This window comes from Linepithema humile, chromosome 1, assembly GCF_040581485.1.
Source record: "Linepithema humile isolate Giens D197 chromosome 1, Lhum_UNIL_v1.0, whole genome shotgun sequence".
Classification (NCBI taxonomy): Eukaryota; Metazoa; Arthropoda; class Insecta; order Hymenoptera; family Formicidae; genus Linepithema; species Linepithema humile.
Genome location: NC_090128.1, coordinates 26,823,844 through 26,849,457, shown reverse-complemented (window position 1 = coordinate 26,849,457; position 25,614 = coordinate 26,823,844). Strand labels below are relative to the sequence as shown.

Here is a 25,614-nt window from a genome sequence, read left to right as displayed (position 1 = left end):
CGTTTGTCACACGACGTGCGCGCGCGCGCGCGCGTGTGTAATTAAAAGGACGCATTATGAAAGAGAGAAAGGAAAAAAAAAATATGCTCACCTTGTTAATGTATCGCGTATCCGCTCGGATGCTCTATTATCGGCGACAGTACGCGCACACACCAAAGAGCACCAAAAAAATCATCGATCACAATTGGTCTCTGTAGATCCTCCCTCTCTGTTCCTCCTCTCACTTGATACAAATTTTTTAAAAATCTCACTCGCATACACCTTTCGTCGCGGCGGTATTTACAAGCTCTTGAAAAGCTTACACGATCTACGTTCTACATGCTACACGAAATATTCATTTAGAAAAATGCAAAACGACCGGCACGCACCTCGATCATCGCGGCGAGCGTGTCACTGGCTACCGGTGCCCGCGTACGTCTTTTCGCACTGGGTCCACAAGGTCCCCATTGAAGAAACGCGACGCGTCTCGCGAGGTGCACGACCAGCCGGAAGGAACGATGTACCAACTAACACCGTACCGTCACGGCGCCACGGCACTAACTGACAGGCTGACGAGAAACTCCAGTTGGTCGACGGCGAGATGGTCGAGGAGAGGGGAAGTTACCCGAGCGCGGCTCTAGAGAGACCCTCTCTCATACGGTCTCGGCGTCCTCGTCCGATCGCACGCGCTCGCTCTGTCCCGCTCACGCTTTCGCCCTCCGTCACCATCTAGTGGTGGAGCGCCGTACCGTGGCGAACACGCGCGCGCGCGCCGGCTAGCCACCCCTGTGGTGGACAGAAGGGAGGAAGCGAAACGAGCACGTGAGGCTGGTAAAGAGCGAGGGGCGACGAACGGTACGTGGGGGAGGGGGTCAGCCAAGGCCGGTGTATGGGGGCGAGGTTGCAAAATATGTTGTAGAAATGGGGTGGCGGATGAATGCGGTCGCCCGTAGACTAGCGATTTTATTGATCTTTTTTCCACCCTTCGGACGCGTACACGCGCGGCTCGCTTAATTAAGCGACCGGGCTCTAAGGTCTGTGTACACCTTTCGCCAAGTATTTCGCGACTGAAAGGTGCCGCTGGTTATTGAAATAACTTTTCGGGACAATTTTTTCGTATACTTGGAGAGCGACGAATATACACGGCGAGTATAGTTCGTCCTCGATCGATCGAGGTTCTAATAGCGCGCGCTCGGACAATTGATAAAAATACAGTCGATGCACAGTTTTTTGCATCCGCTTTTAGATACCGCAATAAATTCTTCACGAATAAAGCAAATGCAAGCGATTAATTTTATTTAGTCCATCCATTGTACGATAACGTGGAAAATATTGATAGGTCGGCGTAAACATTAATCACTGCAACATTAAATCGATATAAATTGACGTAAATGATTAGTAAGGGCGTTAGGTAATGAAAACAGATATATCACTATTCGTTTTTTGACTGACGGAACATTTTCGGTCGATCGTAAATTTTCGTACGTCATCATTCGTAATAATTTATTAGTACTCGGGACGTGAAAATCCATAAAACCTCGCGAAATTGTGAGATATTGTGTCTTATCACTTTCTGGTTCCGCCTCGTTCGATCCCGAGGGCAAACCGGTGGGATTCGAATTAGTGTTTATGGCACCCATGGGTGGACGGCAAAATCCCTTTTTGCGGAACGATTGCAATAGTCTGACAAGCTGATGATACTGGTATTATCATTCTTTATAATAATATGTTTCTGGAAAAGTTAACATGGCAATACAAACATATTATACATATAATTAATACAATATGTAATAATTTTTAATAGAATTATTATCATATAATAATAAATTAATCGCTAAATGCGTTATACATTTGATTAAACCCGACGCTAATTGTACGCGGTTGATCTCTTCGCTTATTTCAGGGAATTTAAATGCATGAGCATGCACTCCGATTGTCCGACATTTTCTAACCTAATCGAGAAATCGGTCACGCCGTAAATCTTTAAATAAACACGATTAATCGTTCCCGACAAGTTTACTTCCCAAACTTCACAGCCGCGGCGTAGCGGGCTTAAAATGGATTTACTCGATCCGAATGCATTAACGACGGGATAGAAGTAGTTGCTCCTCTCAAAGAGTCCGCCGGCTGGGAGCGAGTGCTAATTAGCGATTCGATCACGAAGCTTCCGGCGCCGCTAGACAACGTCGTCACCTCCACCGGATTCTCTTTGATCCTCTTCTCTATCTCCGTTTCATTCTCTTATTCGCATCTCCCCTCTCCGCCAACCTTTCCGCCGTCGCGTACACATCTGTAGAGATCATATATAGATGGTGCATACAGACGCCTAGATGCACCAAAGCCAGTCGGAAATTCACAGCAACGTGCCAAAACCTACGCTCTCTTGTCTTTTTTCGGAAACCCAAGATTTATACATTAAAGCTGACCGCATGTCAGCACAAAGCAAACTTTTCTTTTTAACTTTTTTTCGTCTACACTTGTATATTATTTGTCTTGCGATTATCTATGAAGTAACAGTAGTGTTTGATATGAAATATCTTATTTAAGAAATGTAATTAATTTATTTTCTGTAAAATCTGTTCCCGTTCCAATTGTATTTTTTATTTCTAATTTTTATTTTATGTCTAGTGTGAAAAATCGCTCGATTTTATAAGATTAAAAATTTAATAATTAAACTATACACTTGGGTTAAAAATAAACTATCATCGAATGATTATCAGGAAATGTAATGCGAAAGTTAATGAATGCCGAAAGCGTCGCGCAAGAAATGAAAAAGCAAAGGATTACGAAAGCTTGATCACTCGCGCGCGTTCGTCTTTATCAGATCTCCCCCTTAACCTCGCATCTCGAATCTCATCGTCTGTCTACTCGCCCTTCCACGGACCAATCCCGTGTACGCAAAAGGGGGAGGACATACGCCCGCAGACAAGAGATCTAATATACCCGTCGGTTACATTAGCCGGATTTAATTTAAGCTCCGACCCCGCTACGTAAGCGTGCCGCTTATGCCCTCCACCTACCGCGAGCAGGAACACACGTTGAGCGCGGGGAGAGGCGGCCCTTCGAAACGGTGGGGACTGGAAGGTAAAAGAGAGACGACTGAAAGATAGAGGTATGTGCCGGTAGCGAGAGACGCCGACGCCGGTTTATTGTAATTGCGCTGTCGCGCGAGCGAAACGGCGCTTTCCACGACCAGCTGAATATCCGCTAATGCTCGACCATTTCAGACGAGGGACAGCTTCATTAACGGCAAAAAATCGTCCTTCCTTCCGCCATCGCGCGCTATTTTTTGTTCATTTCACGATTAACCTGACCGGTGTGTATTCAGAGTCCCTTCTATCGGTCGAAGCACCGGAACCACTTAACGACTGACCTCACCATGAAATTGATACGTTATCGAAGAACCACCGTGAAGTTACGCGCGATACGACAGGTTTCTCGAAACGAGCGCAGCGACGGCTGACGCACATCTCGCTGCACACGGAAGAATGTCGGGGCATTTCCTCCTGCCTTCCTTGCTGTTTGCCCGCCATTCGGTCTCCTTTCTTTTTCGTACGTCGACAAATACGATACTCTGAGACGCGACTAAGCTCATATTTATTTATGAAAGAGGAAGTGGCGTGTGGTTTGTCTGGCTGGCTGGAAATATACATCCCTGCTACGCGCCCGGACGCGCGCTTACGCGCGAGAGGGGCACGAAAGTGTTCGCGGGAGAAGTTGCGCGCCGTAGGTTCCTCGGTGCCGCGGGAAACTTTCGACGCGCCCGAGCGAAATCGCACGTTTCATTGTTACTTTTGTACGTTTTTTGAGCGACGATATGGTAGACGCTCAGCCGCCGTCGCCCCGCCGAATGTATGGCGCAAATAAAACTGCCACGTCGGGCGAAGTTACCGTAACCGTTTTTAGTGCTTTATGACGTCCGTAAATCTCCGCTGCCGCAGGAAGAGGCTCGAATCCTTCCGAGGACACCGACTATCTCCAGTGAAAATTGACGAGGTCACTGTGTCGAGGAAACGAAGTTTCTGCCATCTACTGAATAATCGCGCCGGACAGCGGGGTCACGTGTGAACTTTCTTAGATATGTCACGCGCGGGCAAGAAAAATCTATCGCGAAACTCTTGCCGTTATCACGTGCACGATTTTCTGAATATGCAGCATTCGCGTTAAACTTTGATGTACTTTTTTTGCTCCAATAGTAGCAATAATTTAAAAAGAAATTCCTATGCTACATTTAAATCTTTTAAACGTTTTCAAAATTATTTTTGTGTTTAATTGTGTTAAAAAAGATCGAAAAAAGATCAAATATGCTAATGATAAAATATTTTCGTTAAATAACATTGAAAACTGATCAATATCACTTCAGGTTTTGTTCACGCTATTATTCGCAAAATCAATATGAGTAAAGTAGTAAGAAAGAACCGCATCTTGAGTGGTAAAAGTTAACCGTACAAAATTCAAGAAATTTTAACATTTTCATGAATGCTTTTTCTTGTAACAATAAACTCAAATTCTTGCCATTTATCTGTATCCAAAATCTCTAAAAGAAAAATATCACGTTATTATGCCGATTAGGGAGTTTCCTGGGTTTTCTAAAGACCGTTTCTTTCAAAATCCTTTCGTAAATTTACAAGAGTCCACCCCTGCTGATCCAGATCTTGGAAGAAAAAAAATAGTAGAAATCGGTCACTGGGGCAAAGCTGACGTCTACTTTTGTTACCTCTTACAAGATGTTAGACTACGGTCTTTCTTCTTTTCATTGTTTTATGACGGCTGTAAATCTTCGGCTACTATGCGGAGAGAGACAAAAACCCACCGCCAACTGATTTCGGCACATTTAAAGAAACCCTGTTTTTTTACAACGGAATTCTCTTAAAAGTATCACAATGCACATGCACGAATAAGTGGTCAAGAGGGATGTTAAACTTTCTTCCTTTTGTTACGGATACGCAAGAAAAAGGTACTGATGGTTAACCAATACTCAGCCAATAACCATCTGGTTTTAGTAAAATTGATAATATGCTCCAACACGTGCAACACATTTAAAATAAACTTTTTCCTACATTAAAACTTTGAATAACTTGATAATTCATGATTTCTCCTTATAAATTATCCACGTATTTCCTCTAAATTGACGCTTTCTTCTCTCGCTAAAGTAAAGAATAAATTCATGTAATTATTATTACAGCTATTATTGTCGCTAAACCTTAGCATAATTATAGGAAAGTATGTGCTACGATAAATTGCATTTATAAAATTTTTCTTGAAAAAAATAATCAACTCCAAATTTGATACACACGGAATTTACTGCTGAAACCAACCATCCTGGTTTAAGACATCCTGCGACTGTCTGTGCACATTGTATATTCTCATCGATTCGTCGCGGTGTAGCTGAAACGCGGAGAAGCGGAGACTGGTGACATAATAACGTCATATATTTCGGAATCTCACCAACATAATACGCAGGAGAAATACATTGTCAACTTTACTATGCGCGAGATAAATTCTCTTATTGGCCAAAGCAGCACGTGGGTGGTCGCGCGCAAACGTAATGCAATACGATCCGACAAAAAACTATTATTGTGAGCTTTGTGAGATGTTTTTCGCAGCGACGCTGAGAATCTGATTTCGCCCGGAATCTCGGAACGTGTACGCGGTGCCGCGGTGTATATGCGTACATAGACGGTATACGAACGGAGGTTTTATTGGAAAACGGAAATCCGTTCTCGCGTGGGTGCCGCCGGTTGAGGCTCGAAATAAATTGTGCGCCTTACGAAGGACTCGATCCACGGAGACTCTTCTCGAAAGAATTTTTTTATGAAGGTTCGCGCTCGCTGGCAATAAACGGAACGTGTGCGTGTGACAAAGGGCGCGTTTACCGTTAAATCGCGTTACTCGTTAAGCGGTCTTCTCGTACGTCGCATTGCGCTTCGCTTTATTTCCTATGCAAACGAGCCTCGCGGCGCCGGACGGGTGTAATCGAACCCTGAAATATGGCTAATCTACGAGGCGTGAGACTGCGACAATCGAGAATATCATATCTATAAGCGCGTAAAAGTATATGCAAAATATGAAATATGGAGTAGCAGAAGTTCGCGACTTGATCACCAAAGAAAATACATATAATCTGACAATAATGGTGTAAGAAATGTTTATGTAACGACGAGGGAGCCAAAACTATGTGCAAATGCAATGTTAGTTGCCGGCGAAGCTGTTACATATCCAATCTATGTGCACACAGCTACCAAAGAATTTATCTCGGATATATATACATTTCGATTCGGACGATGCAGGATTCGCGTAGTTTAGATCGATATGCAAATCGCTTGTAACGCAGGCGCTTTAAACACAAAACGCGAAATATAACTGCATTCTATGCGCATGTATTCGTCGACTGAGGTATTGAATCGCGCGTTGGTCTTAGTTTTCTATTTCACAAACAATAAGATGTAGCATAAGTATTCTCGACTCATGCGTGTTTCTTTGTAGTTTGCTAAAACTTTCGTGACATTGCAAAATCGAGATGATCGTAATTCTTAGTCCGCTATCGAAAATCCGCTTTTGAAAGAGCGCTCTGATATGTTTGTGCGATGACTGTAATATTTTTTTTCGCGCATAATGCAGTCGTAAATCCTTGAAAATGTTCCGTAAGAAATGGTTATTTTTCCCCGTGCTTTTTTCTGATAAATTTAATTAAATCCATATCTCAAAAAATATGACAAACAAAAACGCACGTGTAAAAGGAATTTGTTGGATTAAAAAAAATATATATACTTTTCAAGCACGCAACAGAAGTGCAACAAAATATAACTGTGTAGATCGGCACTAAGTTATCGCAATAGCTTTCATCCCGATGAATTCCAACGCCAATACGCTCCGCTCCGCGCCCGCTATTCCATTCAACCCTCGGGGCGCTCTTCCTCATATTGACTTTGTAACTCGTATTCAGCCGACCATAATTTTCGTGAACCCTGACCAAAATCCTGACAGGCTATCATCGTGCCGCGTTTCGCGAGAATCGCAACCGGTTGGCGGTAACCGATTCGAGGGCCGATCGGAAACACCCTTTCGCGCCGGATTCGCCCATTTTTCTCGATCACGTAACGATATCGGCGCCGACCAATAAACACTGTGCGTGACGAATTCACAGGCGATATGTGCGAGGCTGCACGCATCAGCGCATCCCGCGCGTCAAAAACAGCGGTCCACTTAGAATTTCGTGGCGTCCCTCTCGCAACCCCACGAACGAGACAAATCGGGATCCAGACAATACGTTGCACTTTCGACACGAGCGGCCGCGCCGACACGAGCAGAGCCAAGACTACCGCGCGCGCACGTGCGTGCCAATCCATTATCCGAATTGGCTTATTGAAATTTCTCGGCACTGACGGGGAACGGATGGATATTCATTCGTTCGGCACTTTACGAAGGCGAGAGAACTCGCCCGTTCAATCCCGCAGTCCCCACGACAGTACGTATACGGACATATGCTTTCCGACACGGGCGCGCGTACGAGGAGCAACCGTTCGACAAGGGAGCGGAGCTCGCCATTTAATTTCGTGACTTACGCCGGCTCGCTTAATTGTTTCGGCTGTCGAAGGGCGCTTAGAGAGAGACGCTCGATGCGTCTTTGTCCGCACAACCGTGGAAATGCTCAACGCGAGAGAGATTTCTACGACGTCCCTGCAGACGTTTCCAGTTATATTTAACCCGGTAATAGGGTGGTACGAGTTCCACCCGATTAGAATAGTCATATATTAATAACATACACACACACACACACACACACACACACACACACACACACACACACACACACACACACACACACATTAATGCGCGCTGTCTGAATACGTGTCTAATTTAATTACTATAAATGGAAGAACGACATCGTATCTGAATCCATCATAAATGTTGCAAGTCTATGGATTGGTTCATTGGAAGCAAATGTAAATTATTAATAGCCAAATGGCTATAAATAATAAATCTATGAAATCCATTTGGATCAATTATACAAGATTTGTATAATCTATATACAAAGTTTGGATTGCTCTCGTGATTAGAAAATTTAATAATGTAGAAAAATGTAATATTAATAAAAACCGCAAACCCGTACTTCGGATTAAAATGATAAGAATACTTTTTATCGAAGTCGACTCGCTACAGCGCATATGTTTTTTTTTATTAAACTGTTATTTTTCTGGAAACCGTGTAGTTTAATTTTTTAATAGACGATATGCGCAAATCCCAATAGTGACGTCTTCAAATCTAAAAATATGATTATAAATTAACGGCAAATTACAGACGCGATGTCAAACATTCGATTCTTACTCGGATCCGTAGCAGCTTGCTGTTTAATTTTGTAGCTGACGTCAGCTATTCCGACGCGGTTGGAATCATCCACGGTTGTCGAAGGGTCTGCTGCCGTTGCTGCTTCTGTGGATGCACGAAACCCGCATAAATATACCGTTGTTTGTTTGCCGGTCGCTAAGGAGGGAATCCAGGGCATGCTGAAACCTTCGGACTTATCCCGCCTGAACGGGTTTTACGTTCAAAGCATAATTTCCCAGGCCGAGATATATCAGGCATCCTTTAAGTGGCGCTGAGCTTACGACGCTACAACGTCATACGTTGGAAACTTTATGAAAGATACAGCACTTAGCATAGACGCTGCGGGGCATAGGTGTTGCGTTAGTTAGCGCAATCTACAAGGACCATTAGATAACGCTCTCTAAAGTTTCGTAGACCGCCGAATAAATTCCCGGCTACTTTCGTCGCGTTACGTAGGTCATCGCGCTCTCGCGCTGCGCCTATCTCACCGTCTCCGTTTATCGACCCTTTGGTGCAGTGAATCCGCAAAGGCGACCGCAAAGTAGGTCTATTAAACGACCCTCCAAAATTTCTCGAAACAGACTGCCCCCGGAATGTAATATTATCTCTAAATCCGCCCCGGCTCTGCCACACCGCGAAGCGCAATGGGTCCAATCCGTCGCGCGCGCGCGCGCGAGAGAGACTCGAGAGAGGGGACAGCGGACACGTGTTGTTTTGTACGGAAGAATCTGCGGCACCCGGTGTATCAAGCGCTCGTAAATAACACCACTCTGTATATTTGAATGCTCCTGACGGATCCCGTGCGCCACTTGGGAAAACTCCCCGACGGCCGCTTTGGCTCTTACGCATACATGCGCGCGCGCGCGAAGCTCGCTTCGCGCTCCCAAGCATGCGTATAAATGCATGCGGAATATTCAGTCAGCGAGAAAGGGCGACACCCTTGGAATTCTTTCCTTCCGTCGACGTCGAAATTTCACGCAATATTCTTCGACCGGCGGAGAAAACATTTTCGGGAGAGGTCAGCGTGGCGTGAGCGGCGAGAGACGCAAGGAAGCGGAATTTGCAAGCGCGGAATTCGAGAATTTCCGTGCTAGAGACGTACGGAGTAATAACTCACCCGATGCCCCGCCGCGAAGCTTAGTGACGCGCGCCGTACGCGCATTTTATTCCGCAAGAGGCCATTCCCGGTAAAGCGTGTAATCCGGTTATTAATGAGGGTGGTAATCGCGCGGCTACATCGTGTACGATGGTAAAAAATGATGTACGATCGTGCTGCTGGCGTTCGCTTCGGAAGCTAATGTGTTTTCGGTAGGTAGAAAGCCGAATGATTGATTGCCGCAAATAAGAAATGCGCGCCTCCACTTATGACCACCGAGTGCTTTACGTTCAGCCTTTAAAAGCTTGTACAAACGTAATCTAAACGAATTTAAAGCGGAACCGCCGCGCAACACGGAACAATCGCGCGCCACTTAGGAGCGTCGTAAACTCGGGCATGAATCAGACCGATATTACTTCTTGGAAGCGCATCATTGGACAACCTGTTACGCTTTATATCGGGGAAACGTTGTTTTTCGCATTATAAGGAGTTGTTTCTTCGCATTCCCTAGATAGCGGTATCCATGGAGACGTGCCTTCCTCCCCGGACGGGGATCGCAGAGGCGGCGGGCAACCGCCGAAATCATATTTCATGTCGGTCGATGCGAGATTAATAACGGCCAGACACGTTTCGATTTCCCAGAAGTACCTGCCGGTCCGGCCACACACACACGATCGGCGTGGAAAAGCACAGGACCTCTTAGCTGCCGCGAGTGCTACGAGCAGACACGTCGACGAAAAGGGGTCGGTGGTTAATTACCGTTTTGACGGCGGTGGCTAGCAGCGCGCCCCAGAAGTGGGGATGATTCCTCACGCCGCCGCGAATCTGCCATAAACACTTCGGCGAGAAGGTAATGGTCCACCTGGAAAGAGTGGCCTCATTGTTCCGTACCATTGTCTCGCGCCGCGCGATTGGATTCCCACTTCTTCCGCGCCCTCGACTTCTCAAATTAACCGACTGACATCTACTCGCACGCCCGGTACCAATTACACTTGCGTTCTTAATTAACGACGATGGTCGTCAACGCTCGCCCTCACGCGAGCGTCTCAAAGAGCTCCTTCAACAACCACACCGCGCTAAACGGTGGGCGGCAAATTGCTCTACGATTCGTGGAAGTGATTTGAAGAGAACGAATTTATTTGATGCGTCATCCGATCGCTTCGGAGCAGAGGAGCAAAGTGTGTACTAACGCGCTATAATTTTCACGATAAGACTGATACATTTATTCTAACTTTCATTCACTTGTAAGAAGAACTATTTCCAAGTGATATGCGACACAATTTCGTTTCTCGTTTTCTTCTTATGGATAAATTTTTGATTAAGGACAATTATCGATGCCGATCCGTCTTAGCGCTTAGAAGCGGAAGAACAAAGTACAGCCACTTTGGAAACAAGAGCAACTTGTCTCGATAACGATCGTGAAAGAAAAGTTTTCGCGGCCGAGGGGAAAGAAATGCTCGGCAGTTCGTGGGCAGTAAATCAACTTTCCTCTTTTCCAGTTCGAAAATCGGTGGAAGTGTCCGATACTGTTTGGCTAAAGCACGACGGGGCGCCAACTGGGTGAAAAGCGGTGCGTATATATAAGACGGCGCGAGGCGGGTCTCGTTAGCCGCTGACAGGAAGGCGCGTATAGCTCATCGCGTCGAATGGCCTTCCGGTGCTGTGAAAACCACCAGTGAAACACGTTCTGAATAAGATGGTGGATGTTCGGTCAGTGGGCGTTCGCCGTTTGACCGGCAAAATGGATGAAGGATCGATCGACGATTCTGGGGCTGAGCAGCCACGTGGCTTGACATTTTTGAACGATTAATGTAAAAAGAGGGAACTGCGGAGAAGAATTTAACAAAGATATTTGACGCCATTAAAAAAAGAGTAAAATTTAGATTTCTTTTATATAAAAGATTATTTTATAATATATATATATTCTACTTTGAATTATATGAATTATGATTTTAAATTTCTAATAAAATTGTAAAAGCTTGCTAGCCCTTTTCTATCAACGCATTATTTGATAAACACTTCGTAAATATCACACAATTGTAATATAATGTAAAATAAAAAAAAAAATACGAGATAAGAATATTTGGTATTTTTGATTTCTAGTTTCGGCATTTCTGCTAGGCTCTGCTTTTGCGGCAGGATCAATTGCGAATAGCGGAAGTCCAGTCTGGTAAACCAGTACGAGAAGGTGGAAAATCTATTCCACAAACGTTTGTCACCGCCGTTATTTTAACAGTCCCACGAGGTCTTTTTTCAGCTGCGTACATGCGACAGCCGCTGGTTGCGTTCGCCACCGATAAAATAGATGATGCTGGAAGGTCGATGGACGGAGAGACGCTATGACAACAAAAAGTTATCCCCTTGGCTCGGGATTTGACTCTCTCGCCGACGCAACGGAAGCGCCGGGATAGCCGCGAAAGTCGGTAAGAAAACGAACGTAGCTAAGAGCTCGTTTCGTAATTATCTTCGAGAGAGACGCCGGTGCTTACCAAACGAACTTTTTCAGCCGGTACTCCTCTTGATGAACCTTAGTTCAATTATGATATCTAATTATTAAATTGGATGGTAAAAATAAACTAATCTCGTTTCCGCGCAACTCCCCTCACTCGCTCATAGTCTGGTAACTTTCTTTCTCTCCGCCGAATTAATTTTAAATCCACTTGATCCCGCCTATTACGTATTCACCAGTGAACTTTGATGCGCATTCTATTCGCATTAAAAGGGAAAAGAGCGTCAACGATTAGAATTGTTATTGCGCAAGTTCTTTATGTGGCGTGAAATGAGATTCCATCGGTAATAATCATTGCGTTTTTAAACATTTCTAATTCTATAGTCCGCATTTTTATTACAATTCTCATCTCGACTCGGCGTAAATCGAGTTAGATCAAACGAGAAAGAAAGTACAATATAAAGATTTATATTCAAGGATTTGTATTCAGGATCAGACCGATCGTTTTCTTACTTTCCTTTTGGCGCATACAAAAGCACATTGACCGGAAAGAGGCAAACGGTTGCTGTTCGCACGATAAAGAGACGCGTATCGCAAGCGTGTATCTGTGCTTACATACGCGAGCGACGACGCGCGGAGACACGCTCCTATACAGCGTAAACGACACTGCGCGACCATCTCGGACATTCGGAACGGTGCCGGTCGCGTTGCTACGCCCTGCTCCAAATTAGTTGCAGACGTTTCATTTATAATGCCGCTGGCCATTATGCCACCCGACACAATGGCATTGTGCGCCCCGAGTTCTCACCCCCAGGCATACACGCACCGCTCGTATACCAGGAAGAACAATCCGAAATGCCGGTCCCTGCATGCCGCACACCGGAGTTGTTGAATCCCGGTGTCCGCGCGCGGCGATACCGCGGTCGGCGATCCGAACGCCGACCCGTGAAAATTTCAACGTTTAGACCGCTTTTAATCCGACGCCCGCTTCGCCGGCTGTCACCATTAATCGCCATGAGAAGCGATTTCGACGAATGAATCATCCATTTTGACTTTCAGTGGGGACAGCGCGGAGAGCCGTTCCTGCTTTACAGATCTCAACGAGAAACGACCGTGAAAATACGGATTAGTTGTCCTGTGGGAGACACCCGACAGAGTTTCTGGGAATGCTGAAAGAACGAAGTCATCGCGTTTGAGTATTATCCGAGCGATCATGAGGGCGGACTCGACTCTGCCGGAAGCCCGGAAAAGAACCGTAACGCCTCCCTTAATTACCGTGGTAAGCGGCTTGTTATGTATATTTTTTTTCAGCCTTTGCAGATGCAACGAGCACCATTGTGCGCGCAAACTCAAAATTCCATAAAAACTCGGTAAATTTCGGCCGTCTCGTCGCGCGATAACGCGCGCGGAAATTAAAAGTTAACCGGCTAACCATGCGAGTCGCATTATCAAAGTCACGCAGCTCTCTTTCTGACGGAAGGGGCAGACCAACGTGATTAAAGTTTAACGCGTGCTTGGGTCAGCGGAAAAAAAAACCTCAGTTGTCCGGTCGCGCTAGCCGGGAGATACGAGTGCATTCCACGTTATCGCTCGCGTCCCTCGTCATACCGAGCTATATCGGAGCAGCGTATATCCTTCAGGAATTCCCGGACGGTCCCGGGCGATTTAAAGGCGAGACGGACTTCCGGATTTTTCTGCGGCATCCTTTTTTTTCCCCTTTCTTTTTATCACTTTGGACCGACGCTGTAAATCATGCGGCGGGTCCTTCGCGACCGCGGTGGCGCGTCTTGGGAAATCTCTTCCGACAGTTCCTACCCGGCGGCCCAATTAAAATGCTTGCGCTACGCCGAAAAACTTGAAGCAACGAGGGCGCGCGCCGGTCGTTCGCGCGGACGCTTGCACGCCAGTGATGCGCGAACTTTGCGAGAGCGTTGATAAATCTCATCCGGCCCGTGACAGATTTCCGCAAAAAATTTACGGGAGCACGTGTGCGTCGGTCCGGCGCTGCTAAATCTTTCCGCCGCGCGGTTTTCCGAGAATCGTTAATGTTCGCCGCTCGCATCGTTGGATGTTATTGATCGCGAATTTACATGTAGACACTAAATGCACTGAACGGCCAGTTACGGTGTATTGATGGACAATTCAATTTGGTTGCTAAATGGAAAAATTGTTTTCGTCACATAGCTTTTAGATATCAATTAAACTTTTAATTTTCGAATTCTGTTAGTTTTGCATAAAAAAAGTCTAGTAGAAAATATATGTGTTGCTAAAATAAATATTATTTTTTATGCGCAAACACATTTGCATATTAATATACTTTAAACAATTGTGATCGTTAATTAAGCATAAATATCTCGCTGAAGTGCCCCTCTTGTATAAATAAACTTTGCAATTTACACAAAGCTACGGGCATAAAATTCAACAATTAACGACAATTTTGTATCGTAACCTGTATTGTTCTTTCGTAACGAGTTGCATTGTGCCCGCTGACACTCTTGTCACCGCGACGGCCATAAAGGTCCGTTAATGGAATTAATGGCACGGCGCGGCGATAAAGTTTTTAACAAATTTACAACCGCGACGCAAGGAAGCTCTCGCGCGGCCGATACTTTATTCCCTATTTACTGGGAAATCCCTTTGTCACTTTTACTATCGTACCGGGCGGCGCACAATGGCTACAAACGCGGGACACCGAGTAATATCGAGCATCACAGAGGACCGGCGGCGCGCGTTCCAACGAACGTTTTACAGCCCGTCATCGCATGGGAGCTTTCAAAGCGGAAAGCACAGTGGGAAGAGTCGAATTTCACACAATTCGGCTCCGCGGCGCGTTGGGCGCGGGAGCGCAGCGAAAATTGTTTTTCTACCCTGCTTGTCGGCGCCGCCCGCAAAAAGGAAATAGAGACGCCTCCGCAAAATATTCCCGTTCCTCCGGGTTTTATCTTACGGTGGATTTACAAACCGGACAGAAATATGTACTAAGTAAGCCACTCGAGAGGAGGGAACTGTAGCGACGGAGGTGCGATACCAGACGAGGCAGGTGTCGAGAGAAGAGGGAATGAAGATAACGACGGAGAACGAGGAGTAACAACGGACAGGTAGAAAGAAAATATGTGACGTTAAAGAAGCATTTTTTTTTAGGAAACGATATGATTGGTATGCGGAATGGCACAAAAGAATGGAACGGAGATAGAATGGAATCCGAAGGTAGAAAGATGTAGCAAATATATGAGAGTGTCAGCGATTGGTTAAGACTTTAACCACCGGTCGAGATCTCGTCGAGGCGCACACACGTTCGAGCGATTATATAATAATTCTGCTGGGGTAATCGATGGAAATTTGTGTTGGGAGAATCACTCTCGTCGATCGTCATTAACGCTAACTGATGGAGACGATCAGGCGTGCGTGAAAGATCACGTTACCGCGTCCTAGAGAATAAAGTACAAGTGAAGGCACCACCGTGACTGCGCCTACGGTAGAAGCAACAAGAGCAAAATCGCGGCGGTAAATAGCGGTGTGGAAAGAGAGATGTAACGTTGGCGGCGTGGAATGTAAAGAAAGCACGATAATCCCGGCAACCGAGCGAGAAAGAAAAAGGAGCCCCGGCCGGCGTTTGCGCTCGAAGGAGGAAAAAAACGGCAGAGGAAGAAAGAAAGAATACAAGCATCTAATGCGAGGGGAGGAGGGGGAGTGAGGGGGGGTGAGCGGGAGAGGTGGAGCTCCGCGGAGGGGTCGTGAACAGCTTTTCCACGACGGGGGCCGACGCCGTGGCGAGAATTACGAGGCTCAGGTGCGCGCGGGTACATTATTAAAAAACAAGAAACCTCATCATTTTCGCCGGCTCTCGTAAAGATATTAAATGGAGACTTTATGTTGCCGGCGCGTTCGTCGCGTGCGACCGTTCGCGCGGGTACGCGCGGGGATTTCCGCTTCGTGTTCCCGCCGCGACGCACGCGTACACACGCAAAGCGTGTGTATCGCGATAGGGTGATGCACCTTCGCCTGTGGAAGGCGTCGGAGGAAGCGCGTACCATCGATTCGCGGACTTCCGTTCTTTGTTCGACGTCGCACGTCGCTGTCGCTTTATACTCTATGCAAAGTCACCGTTTTATTATGGATAATGAGTTGCGATTTTGCGAAGCTATATCATCATGCTATGTTGATTGTTAAATGTTATTAGTCGGAATTGATTAATTGATCAATCGTACGGATTCGACACTTCGAACAGATTGCGAAGATGTCACGACGCGTATCAAAGAGAATGTAGTTTAAGTTGTCGAATATTTTTCTTTTTTTTTTGTTTTTCAAAAAGAAAAGAAACAAATCGCCTGCCATAAAATATCTTACTGCGAGCCAATAAAAAGAAATATCGCGATCGATAGCTGAAAGCCATAAAAAGTAGTTAGCTACCGGCAGTACGGAATACGCGATGCGAATGCAAGCTAATCGATACAATATTTTCTTTCGACATTGCTAATGGCTGTATACGTTTCCTTTTTTTCTCGTCTGTGCTTTGAAAACTTTTCTTGCAGCAGTATCTCAAGCGCATGCAAACTTGGTTCGAATGTGTAGCGTCTTGTATCCCGTGGCCGCGCTTCTTTCGCCACGTGTACCTTCTGCATCGGCTGGTGTCAGCAAGTCGGGTTCCCAGCCGATTCCGTTACAACCATAGTCGGCGTACGTGTGCGACACACGCGTACAATCACACGAACTATAGGAGGCAGACCTCACAAAGAGGAACACAGAAAGAAAGAGAGGGCGAAAGAGAGAGAGAGAGAGAGAGAGAGAGAGAGAGAGAGAGAGAGAGAGAGAGAGGGAGCGCGCGTCCGGCTAGCACGAGGAAAGTTGGCGCGCTGGCGCTAACAAGCAGGTGTTGCAGGTGCCACGAAGCCTCTATCTTACCTATGCCACCATCACCGTTGCCTTTCTCACCGTCTCCGCCACCTCGAAAGGCGCATTGACTCGCGCCAACGAAGGCTCCGGTCGCCTCGCGCTACACAAAATCCCCAGGAGCTCCAAAAGGGTTTAACCATCTTCGCCGAACGCACCCTACTGTCCACTTAATATTGCACGCTTCTCAGACAGCATATTCGCCGGCGTGCATTATGTCTACTGCATAAATAGCAATGCGCGATGCACTCGCGCAGAAAGGCAAGTATCTCATTCTGAGATCTTCGAATACATTAACGTCGAGACGGCTCGGGGCGCTGTCATGTTCGATCGAGTTGGACGTCGGCGTGGCACACCGCTCAATCATGCCACATATATTTCATTTTATTCTGTTTTTTTATAGCACTTTTTCTTTTTTAGAAATGTGACTTTAACATTGAAAAATTACAGAGATGCACAAGTCAAATGCATGCAAATTAGATCTCATAAATTTAATTTTAATTCTAAATGATGTATTAATATAAATAATATATATGTTTAATAAATTTTTTAATATCAATTTAATTTAATAAATCAAGTTATTTAATTTAATTGAATATTTAATATACTTAATTAATTTTTGAAAAAGACTTTAGTCATAAAAAACAATTGAGAACCACTGAGATGTGTTAATTATTTGCATGATTACTTTGATGTGATGTTCGAAGTTTACCAGATTACGTATGGGCGTATTTTGATCCGCCCGTCTCGACGAAACTCTTTTTGCGCTCTTTTGTGCTTTTCAATCCGACGGGTGTTTGAATGCGCCAGCGTGAATTGGTGAATGATACGACGGAGTTTCTTTGCAGGCATCTAAGTTAAGAGAGAAGAGAAAAAAAATGTCCACGGCGGAGCGTACGACCGGCTAGACTGTTGATTTAAGCACAGCGGAACGTCGCGAGAGATTGGTACGTTTGCATGGGTGCGAACGTATTTTCGTTCCGCGGTGAAAGAACCTTCGCGGACTATTTATACTGTGCACGTGAGTCGTATATATAGTTTTATCGTGTATACGGTTTTATAGGACCGTTTATCGCGGCACAATAAAGAGAGCCACTTTATATCATAATACGAACTTGTGCAAGACATACGTCACGCAGCATGTCGAAAGTATGTAACTCTGCAACTTCTTTATTACTTTTTCTATCTACGATGTTTAATTTTTCTTACGTGCCAAAAAGAAAAAAAAAAAGAAAAATACGGTCTACGATGAATAATGAATTTCTTTATCCCGACGTTACGAATAATCACGCGGGTAGAGCGAAAAGCATTGTAATCATGCGACTGCACGGCTGTACACTTTTTATGACCCGTGGGATTATATCAGATTATATTAAATCACTCGCAGTAATTAAAAAAGCCTGTTTTCATTAGCCGCATAAACGCTATATACATACATACAGCGCCGTCTCTAAGCGCTGTTCGACGGAATTTGCGACGACCGGTCGGAGAATAGAAAAGTTCTTCAACGATATGCCTTGTTTCCCTCCTATCAATTTCCTCGACATAAATCTACGGCCATAATCAAAGTTGGTACCGCGACGGAGCTATGACCTCTGCCCTCGACGAATGATTGACTTCGGAAACGCGCATAGCCTAGGATAGATAATAACGGACGTACATACATATTGCACCGCGGTCTATGTCGTGCTCGTTGAAACGTGTTCTTGTCCATTCGTCGGCGAAATATGTCGCGAAACACGCGAGCTCCGCTACCGAACTCACCCGTTCTCCACCCTTCTTTCCCCGCATGTGTTTCTTCGAAACTTTCAGAGGTTTGCACGATGGTGGCCTCTTGTCGTCGCCTCGAAACAAACTGTCGGTCTGCTTAGCTGTTTAAACTTCGGTATGCACATATGTGCATAAATGAAAGGTTATTCGACTGCGTTAAACTGCGAGGTATAACAATGAAGTAAAGTTGAGTGAGAAAGTTCGAGGAAAGATTTAATGATGTTTTCGCTATGCGCGACGTTTTCGTGCTTCATTGTTTCGTTTATATTGCAAAATTCTTGTGATGTGAACACTTCAGGGCGTAAATATTTTTGCCTATTAACTTATCGATTTCTTATATTCATATTTTTGCGTTATAAATTTCAATAAAATCAAATAGTTATAAGACGATTAACTTTGAAACGATAAGGATATGGGAAAAATTTTTTATCCTTTAAAGTTGCAATACGCTTTTAGGATTCTTCTATTACATAAGAGCTCACTAACACCGCGAGCACGATCTTACTCAGCGTGACGTTAGTTAGGAATCTCTCCTGATTTCCGGTACAACGCTGTAAGAACAGAGCTGTAAGAACAACCTCTTAGCCTCGCAGCAAAACGTAATTTTGCGGAAAAGAGATTTGTCTTGTACGAGCGGGCTCTCGTGGAAGCGTGTAGCCACTAATTGCGTTGCGTTAATAACGGCCATCATCTACGCTTACTGGCTTAAACGCACGTTAACCGTCGGAACGACTGCAAACAGATTACAAGGAACAGCGGAGATTCCTTTGTGTTTAATCAACGTAAAAGTTGATAATTAACACATTTATATATTTTCCACTGCATATTGATTTTAATAATCATAGACTTTTAATTCAAAATTTTAAATATTAGTCCATATCACTTATGTTATATAAAGACAGCTAGTTGTTTGTCGAGAACAAAGATTGTAGCTACGTCAAGATGAGGCTTGATTATGGGAGTAGATCGATGTCGAGGAAATTGATAAGAGAAATAAAGTATATCGTTAAAAATAACGAGTATTAAATATTATATTTCGTAATTACTCTGCAAAAAATGTAATAAAAGATGCTGATTCTTGAGATTATATATATATAAGTATAAGCAATGGCGCACATTTGCAGTACTATAATATTTGCCTATCATTATGCGAGATCCATCTCGGTAAGATGGCTTTTCGATGTATTCTTTATAGATATCGATTTTGGCACAAGCGACGATATTCAATAGACCTTCAGATCGCATCGTGCCGGCATTACGAAACGCTATTGAACTGAAATCGCCAGAGCGCGTATCTTTGGCGTTTCGCCGACGATCGGTTGAGTACAATCATCCAAAGTGAAATCCGTACAAATATGTACCGACTGCTCGCCTAATCTCTCGCGTCGCCCTGTAAATACTGACAGGGTGTCAATATTGAAATATCTTATCGTGAAAAGCGTCATGCACACTTGAAATATATTGGGAAACCGACCCACGTACATCGTGCGCAATGAGTCAGAATACTCAAAAATATCGCTAGTCAGCTTTACATTATTTGAATAAAATGATACAAAAGTCTTTTGGTCTATCTTTGACCGATAAAGAAAACTTTTGTTCCAGTCTGTTCTTTAATTTTAAAACATCGGGCTTTTGTTTTATCTTTACAATCTTTATAAACTTGAACAATTTAAAATCAAATGTGATATGCCTTCAAAAGATATATATTGCCCTTATTTAATATCTTTAGCGACAAATATGTATCTACAAAGTGTGGTTACGCTTCAATATACAAATAGGTGCAAATTTACGAAAGGGGAGAAGTTGAAATCAATAACGCGCGAACAACAAACAGCGCCGGCATTCGATAAAGGAAAGTCACGATCGGTGCAAGTTACTCCTGACATATTGTATTGCGAATCTTCAATTTCAGCTGCGTGGCACGAATATGAGAAATGCAGCTGCGAGCCAGAGATTTGGCGAAAGCCTTCCCGGGAGTGAGGAGAGGTGGCCGAGGCAGTCGGCGAGAGAAGCTTAGACCCGTAAGCTTGCGGGCTTTGCTACGCGTCGGGAGATCGACGGTCCTGTATTTCCTATATCCCGGATGTTCCTTCGGGGGTATAGTCCAGATCCTGGCCATCCCTCGTTAAATCCCGGGGGTATACGCGCGAAAGATCGCCCAGATCGTGCGTACGCTCGCCAGTCTCGATGTTTTCGAACGTTTGTATAACGCTGCTATCTGCAATTCAGCTGAAATGCCGGTTTTTCGGAACATCGTCGCGTGTATATGATTCTTTTTTCCAAGAAAGGTTGAAATATTTTTACAAACAACTTTTCCGCCTGTGGTTGTGTGATTTAACTTTCCTTCTCACTGCTCAAACAACTATTTTTAATACAATTGTCACAAATATATTAAATAGAAAATCTTTATTTTGAAAATAAAGAAATAATTTTTTATTTATATCTGCTTTGGATATTAATATCCAAATATCTAGATAGTTGATTCGCTAATGCGTCTTTAAATAAATTTAGTTTTACAACAGTCCTCTGCCTTCGAAGCGGTAGATAAGAAAGCAAAATGATATCTACTTTTATCTAATGTAAACTGACTAAGAGGATTTCAAACAACGCCAAATGAAAACGACATTGTCGTTTCCACGAATGCACATATCTAAATCCAATAGTAAACGCGGTCTCCGGCCATTCGTAAAAATCTCGGTTCGCGACGTCCGATATTTCGACTTCGAAAAGCGGAGTATGAAAAGGGTGTAAGGAGAATGTCGAAGAAAGCAAATCCGTTCCTCAGCCATACTGTTCGCATATCCACAATAGCGTTCTTTACAGCGAGGCTTCCGAAAATATCCCCGTGTGCAAACTCACCGTGAAGAAGTCGGAGGATTTAGGCGCAAAAAAAAAAGGAAATAGAAATAAGGAATAGTAAGTTTTCGAAAGCGGGCAAGCAAATAGGGTATAGTAACCGGGATAGGCTCCATATGCAGGACCGCGACGATCTCAAGGGCTAAATGGCCGGCTTAGATTCTGATCGGTATTAAGCTGTCAAGGGTTGCTTTTTCGAATTCCTCCTGTCGGCTTTAATCCTATTCCAGAATGGAGCCGTCTTCAACCCCCTGTCAGATGCCGCCGGAACCCACGCCGTGACGCGCGGCGGGATCGTGTGTTTACGCCATGCGCACCATGACTCCGTTAATCCCCCGGCAAAAGGGGTCGGTCTTTTCGAAGCGCTCTCAACGTTTAGCATATCCCCCGTACACGCCGGGACAACACTTTCACTACCGCACTTTTATCACGACGCGACGGCGGTGACGACATATGCGGCGAAAATGGAAATTGGCAGAATAAAAGGAGATCAGAATACTAAAAGAGTAAAATTTCGTTAGGCGTTTTAATGGATTCGCGCGGTAACGGCGTTGGTTTGTCAGGAAAATTATAAAGTAGCGTTAATAATCTTTTAAAGATAATATCGTTGAAAGATATGGAAGATTGCCTTGCCGTTGTATTTTTAATTTGTCAGAAATAACATGTAAAAAATTTAATTTTTATTCGATAATTACATCTTTATTGAATAATTTATTAGAAGACTGGCTCGCCAGTCTCTGTAAAAAAAACCATTTAGAAAGTTAATAACGGAAAGTTTCACACAGATGCAAATATGAATGAAAGTTTTCCGATAGAGAATAGAAACGCGTATCGATTCATTTCCTTTTCACATCGTGCTTGATTGTGTTAATCTGTCTGCATCAAATATCGCATTCGTTCTTGTATTCATTTGACATGTAGCGCACGTTTCACACACATCTAGACAATGGCACCTGTGCGTTTGTGCAACCGATGCGAAAAGGAGAAGAGAAACACGTCGCTGCCGATTCTCGTTACTAACCGCCTAGAAATCGAGACGCGTTGGTTCGAGGCACGAAGAACCAACGCCAAACTCTTAGAAGGTGTGCGGAAGCACTCGATAAACGGTTGAGGACTTCGAGAGTGATGTCGGGTCATGAGTAGTCGAAGTACTCGGGGTCAGAAAATTGCTGATCAGTAGAAAATTCTTGGGTGATCCTTTTTACCGGTGCGAACGAAGATATATAGACAGCTTTATTGGCACATATCACTCACGTAGAAATCGTGATAATGCTGAGATGGAAGTATCACTTTAAAAACTAAATTTTGAAACGATTTAGTAATCAATTCTCGAGAATATATGAATAATTGGCTAGAAGAAATTTTGAAAGATTTTTAAATATTAATTTGAAGAAATAAATTAAGCTACAAGTATAAATTTACGCGAATATAATTATCTTTATAAATGACGTATTAATTAAGGAATTAACGTGATATATTAATTAAGACGTTAAAATTTTCTTTTACAAGATCATGAATTTTGCGGAGAGAGCCCGGCAAATTTATATGTATTCAAAAAGTGATATACATTGGAGCTCATTAGGAGGCACTGCATGCGGGGACGGCTTTAGGAACTTTAGACGTACATCTGCGTCCTTCATCGATCTGCATTAAAATACTGCGGGCGGCTCGGGAAAAAGAAAAGCTCTCCGTAAATATTTTGATGAGCTTACAGGCTTACGAGTATTCGCGAAGGGGATGTGCTGCCAACGGGGAAAAATGTCTCTTTGGAATCCTCTCTAAATTGAATACAAGAATCTTTTCATAAAGTTAAATCGGAGCCTGGGACTTTGAGACAATTCTATCGTGCAATTCATGACCCTGATTATCTTTTGTGGAAATGTGGGGTAGTGATATTTTGTTATTCCCGCGCAGTAGGCGGAAACTTCGCGAAATACGTGTATTCGTTTACTCGCTATTTCGCGCCAGTAACCGTGTTACTCGCCGTAAAAATTTCGTGTCGAAAAAACACCCTTAAATGTGCGGGACATCTCATTTCCTCCTATCCAGAAGCCTACGTGACATACATTAATCATGTCCCGTTCGTACTTAAGCGTAAATTTGATTTTATTCACCCTCGTCCCGTCCACCAAAACTGGGATAGGAACCGCCCACTGATGGCATTATAAATTTCTTTATTATTCCTTATAATTCTTCTTTACAATTGCCGTACAATCAAAGACAAAAATAAAAAATTTACTCTTGAAATAAATTTCAAGTGTTTCTCATTTCTTATCATCCAACTTACGGGATAATATTTATTTACGCTATTTTATCGCAGATATCCGTCACTAAGTTCGATAATAGATCCAAAGACAGTCGGTTGCAAAGAATACGCGTAAAAGGAAATAAATCATCCGGCTGGCGCAATACTCTAAGGTAAAACTCATCCGTTTCCTCCAATTATCGAGTTCTTCACCAAATAATTTTCCGATCGATGCACGCGAGAAACTACGCTGAACGATGCAAATAACTGAAAGCGGAATGGATATCCGGAAAATCTCGCGATCGTTGTCGGAACGAAATTCTCAATTCAAGTTAGTAAGAATCGGGCAAGCAAGAAAAAAAGAAAAAGAAAGAGCGGCAAGCGTTCAAGCGATCGATAGGAATGAGTGAAAGGCGACGTTGAGGAGTAGCGGGCGTACCCGTAATAAGGGCTGGTCGCACCCTAAGTGACCGGAATGGCGCAATAATTCGTGGCTCTCGTGACATTAAGAGGTCTGCCCTTTGCGCCCATAGGCCCTACAAGTTCGTACCCGTTCGGCCTCCCATACGGTTTTGCGGGCATCGTCCTAAATATAGACCCCCTTACAACCTGACGTCCAATTATAGCTCTTTGATGCCTCGTGAGCGCCTCTATCGCGCGCGCTCGTTCTAACACTCGCTCTTCGGCAATAATTTTATCGCGGAGTACTGGTCATTCGCCGACGGTAAAGAGGGAAAGTGAGAGTGAGAGAGGAAAGGAGATGAGAAAAGGTTAGTGAATCAAGACCTTTGAAAATGTAAAATTGTTGGTTCTTAAGCGATGACTAACGATGTTTCATAAAGACATCCGATGATCTCTGTAGCTATACTTTCTGTTCAAAGGCTGAACGGATGCGTATGTGATTTCAAGGGCAACGAGATTTATGTGGCTGTTTTAACTCCTGGAGTATTTTAAAGCTGCACGAATGTACGCGAAATAGCAGCCATTTATTTTGACTCAACGATATTTTTATTTGAATGATAGTATAGAAATGATTTCATTCGAGACAAATTTAGGATAATAGCTACCGAATATTTCGATTATTAATATTTTAATTCTATTAAAATAATTCTTTATATAAATGTTATATAATCTTTTTTTAAATAAATTGATTATTTAAAAACTAGCATTTTTTCGTTAGAAGCAATTTCTACAAAAAACTGGAAAATTTTATTTGAAAAAATATGTAAAATAACATATACGATTCTTTAAACATATAATAATTGAAAACTGCAAACCGATATAGACAATCTGATAGTTTTTGAAAATTTTAATTCCTCTATGTAAACTGCGCAATATAATTTTTATTTAACGTCGAGATATTGCTGCAAGCAATCCATCCAGTTAAAGTGTACAGCGGCTACATTCGAAGGGTGATCTCATTGAACTGGGATTTCGAATCACAGGCTTGTTACTAACAAAAAAAGACTGCCTATCCTATTCTACCTTTTTCCCGTACCGTCCTTGCATTTCCGGCGCACAATAAGCGCTCGGCGCAGACGGGGCTTAAAGCACCCCCGTCTGTGGGAATTAGCATGCTCGGAAACCGGAGGGCCTCAGGTGCATCTATGTCGGGGGTGTTCACGAAACCCAACCACTAACCCCTACTCCTTTATTCGATGTTACCCCCTTCGTTTTGCCTATCCCCCGCGTGGCGGAAGCGGCACATAGGGTAGTGCGTTTTTAACGACGACGATAACGGTCCCATGAGAACCGGATAATCTGCGAATATGCCCGAGTATTGAGAGAGTTTGCAAATATTTGATTTGAGAGCGCGTTTCGTACCGCGCATTATACTCGAGCTGATGCTCGAACTTTCCGCCTCTTGTTTTCCGCTCACGCGGAAGGCTACAATCGCACGACAAATTTCGATGTATCACGGCATTTTATAATACTAACGCCTGATAAGACTCTTCATATATTTCGCGATTATTTTTTTACGAGCGAAGAATATCTCGCGCA

At 43.9% G+C, this 25,614-nt stretch overlaps 1 protein-coding gene across 4 annotated transcripts in view; it reads right to left on the bottom strand.

The window, feature by feature from the left end:
* The window catches only part of LOC105668540 (discoidin domain-containing receptor 2-like), a 190,689-nt gene that overhangs the window by 94,963 nt on the left and 70,112 nt on the right, over positions 1–25,614 (bottom strand). For 2 of the 4 annotated variants that reach the window (XM_012360981.2, XM_067348012.1), the window contains exon 1: positions 92–561. The exons of the other annotated variants lie outside the window; for them this stretch is intronic. The gene's annotated coding sequence lies outside the window, so the exon portion shown is untranslated. Of the gene's footprint in view, positions 1–91; positions 562–25,614 lie in introns of those variants that run through there. 4 annotated transcript variants of the gene reach the window in all.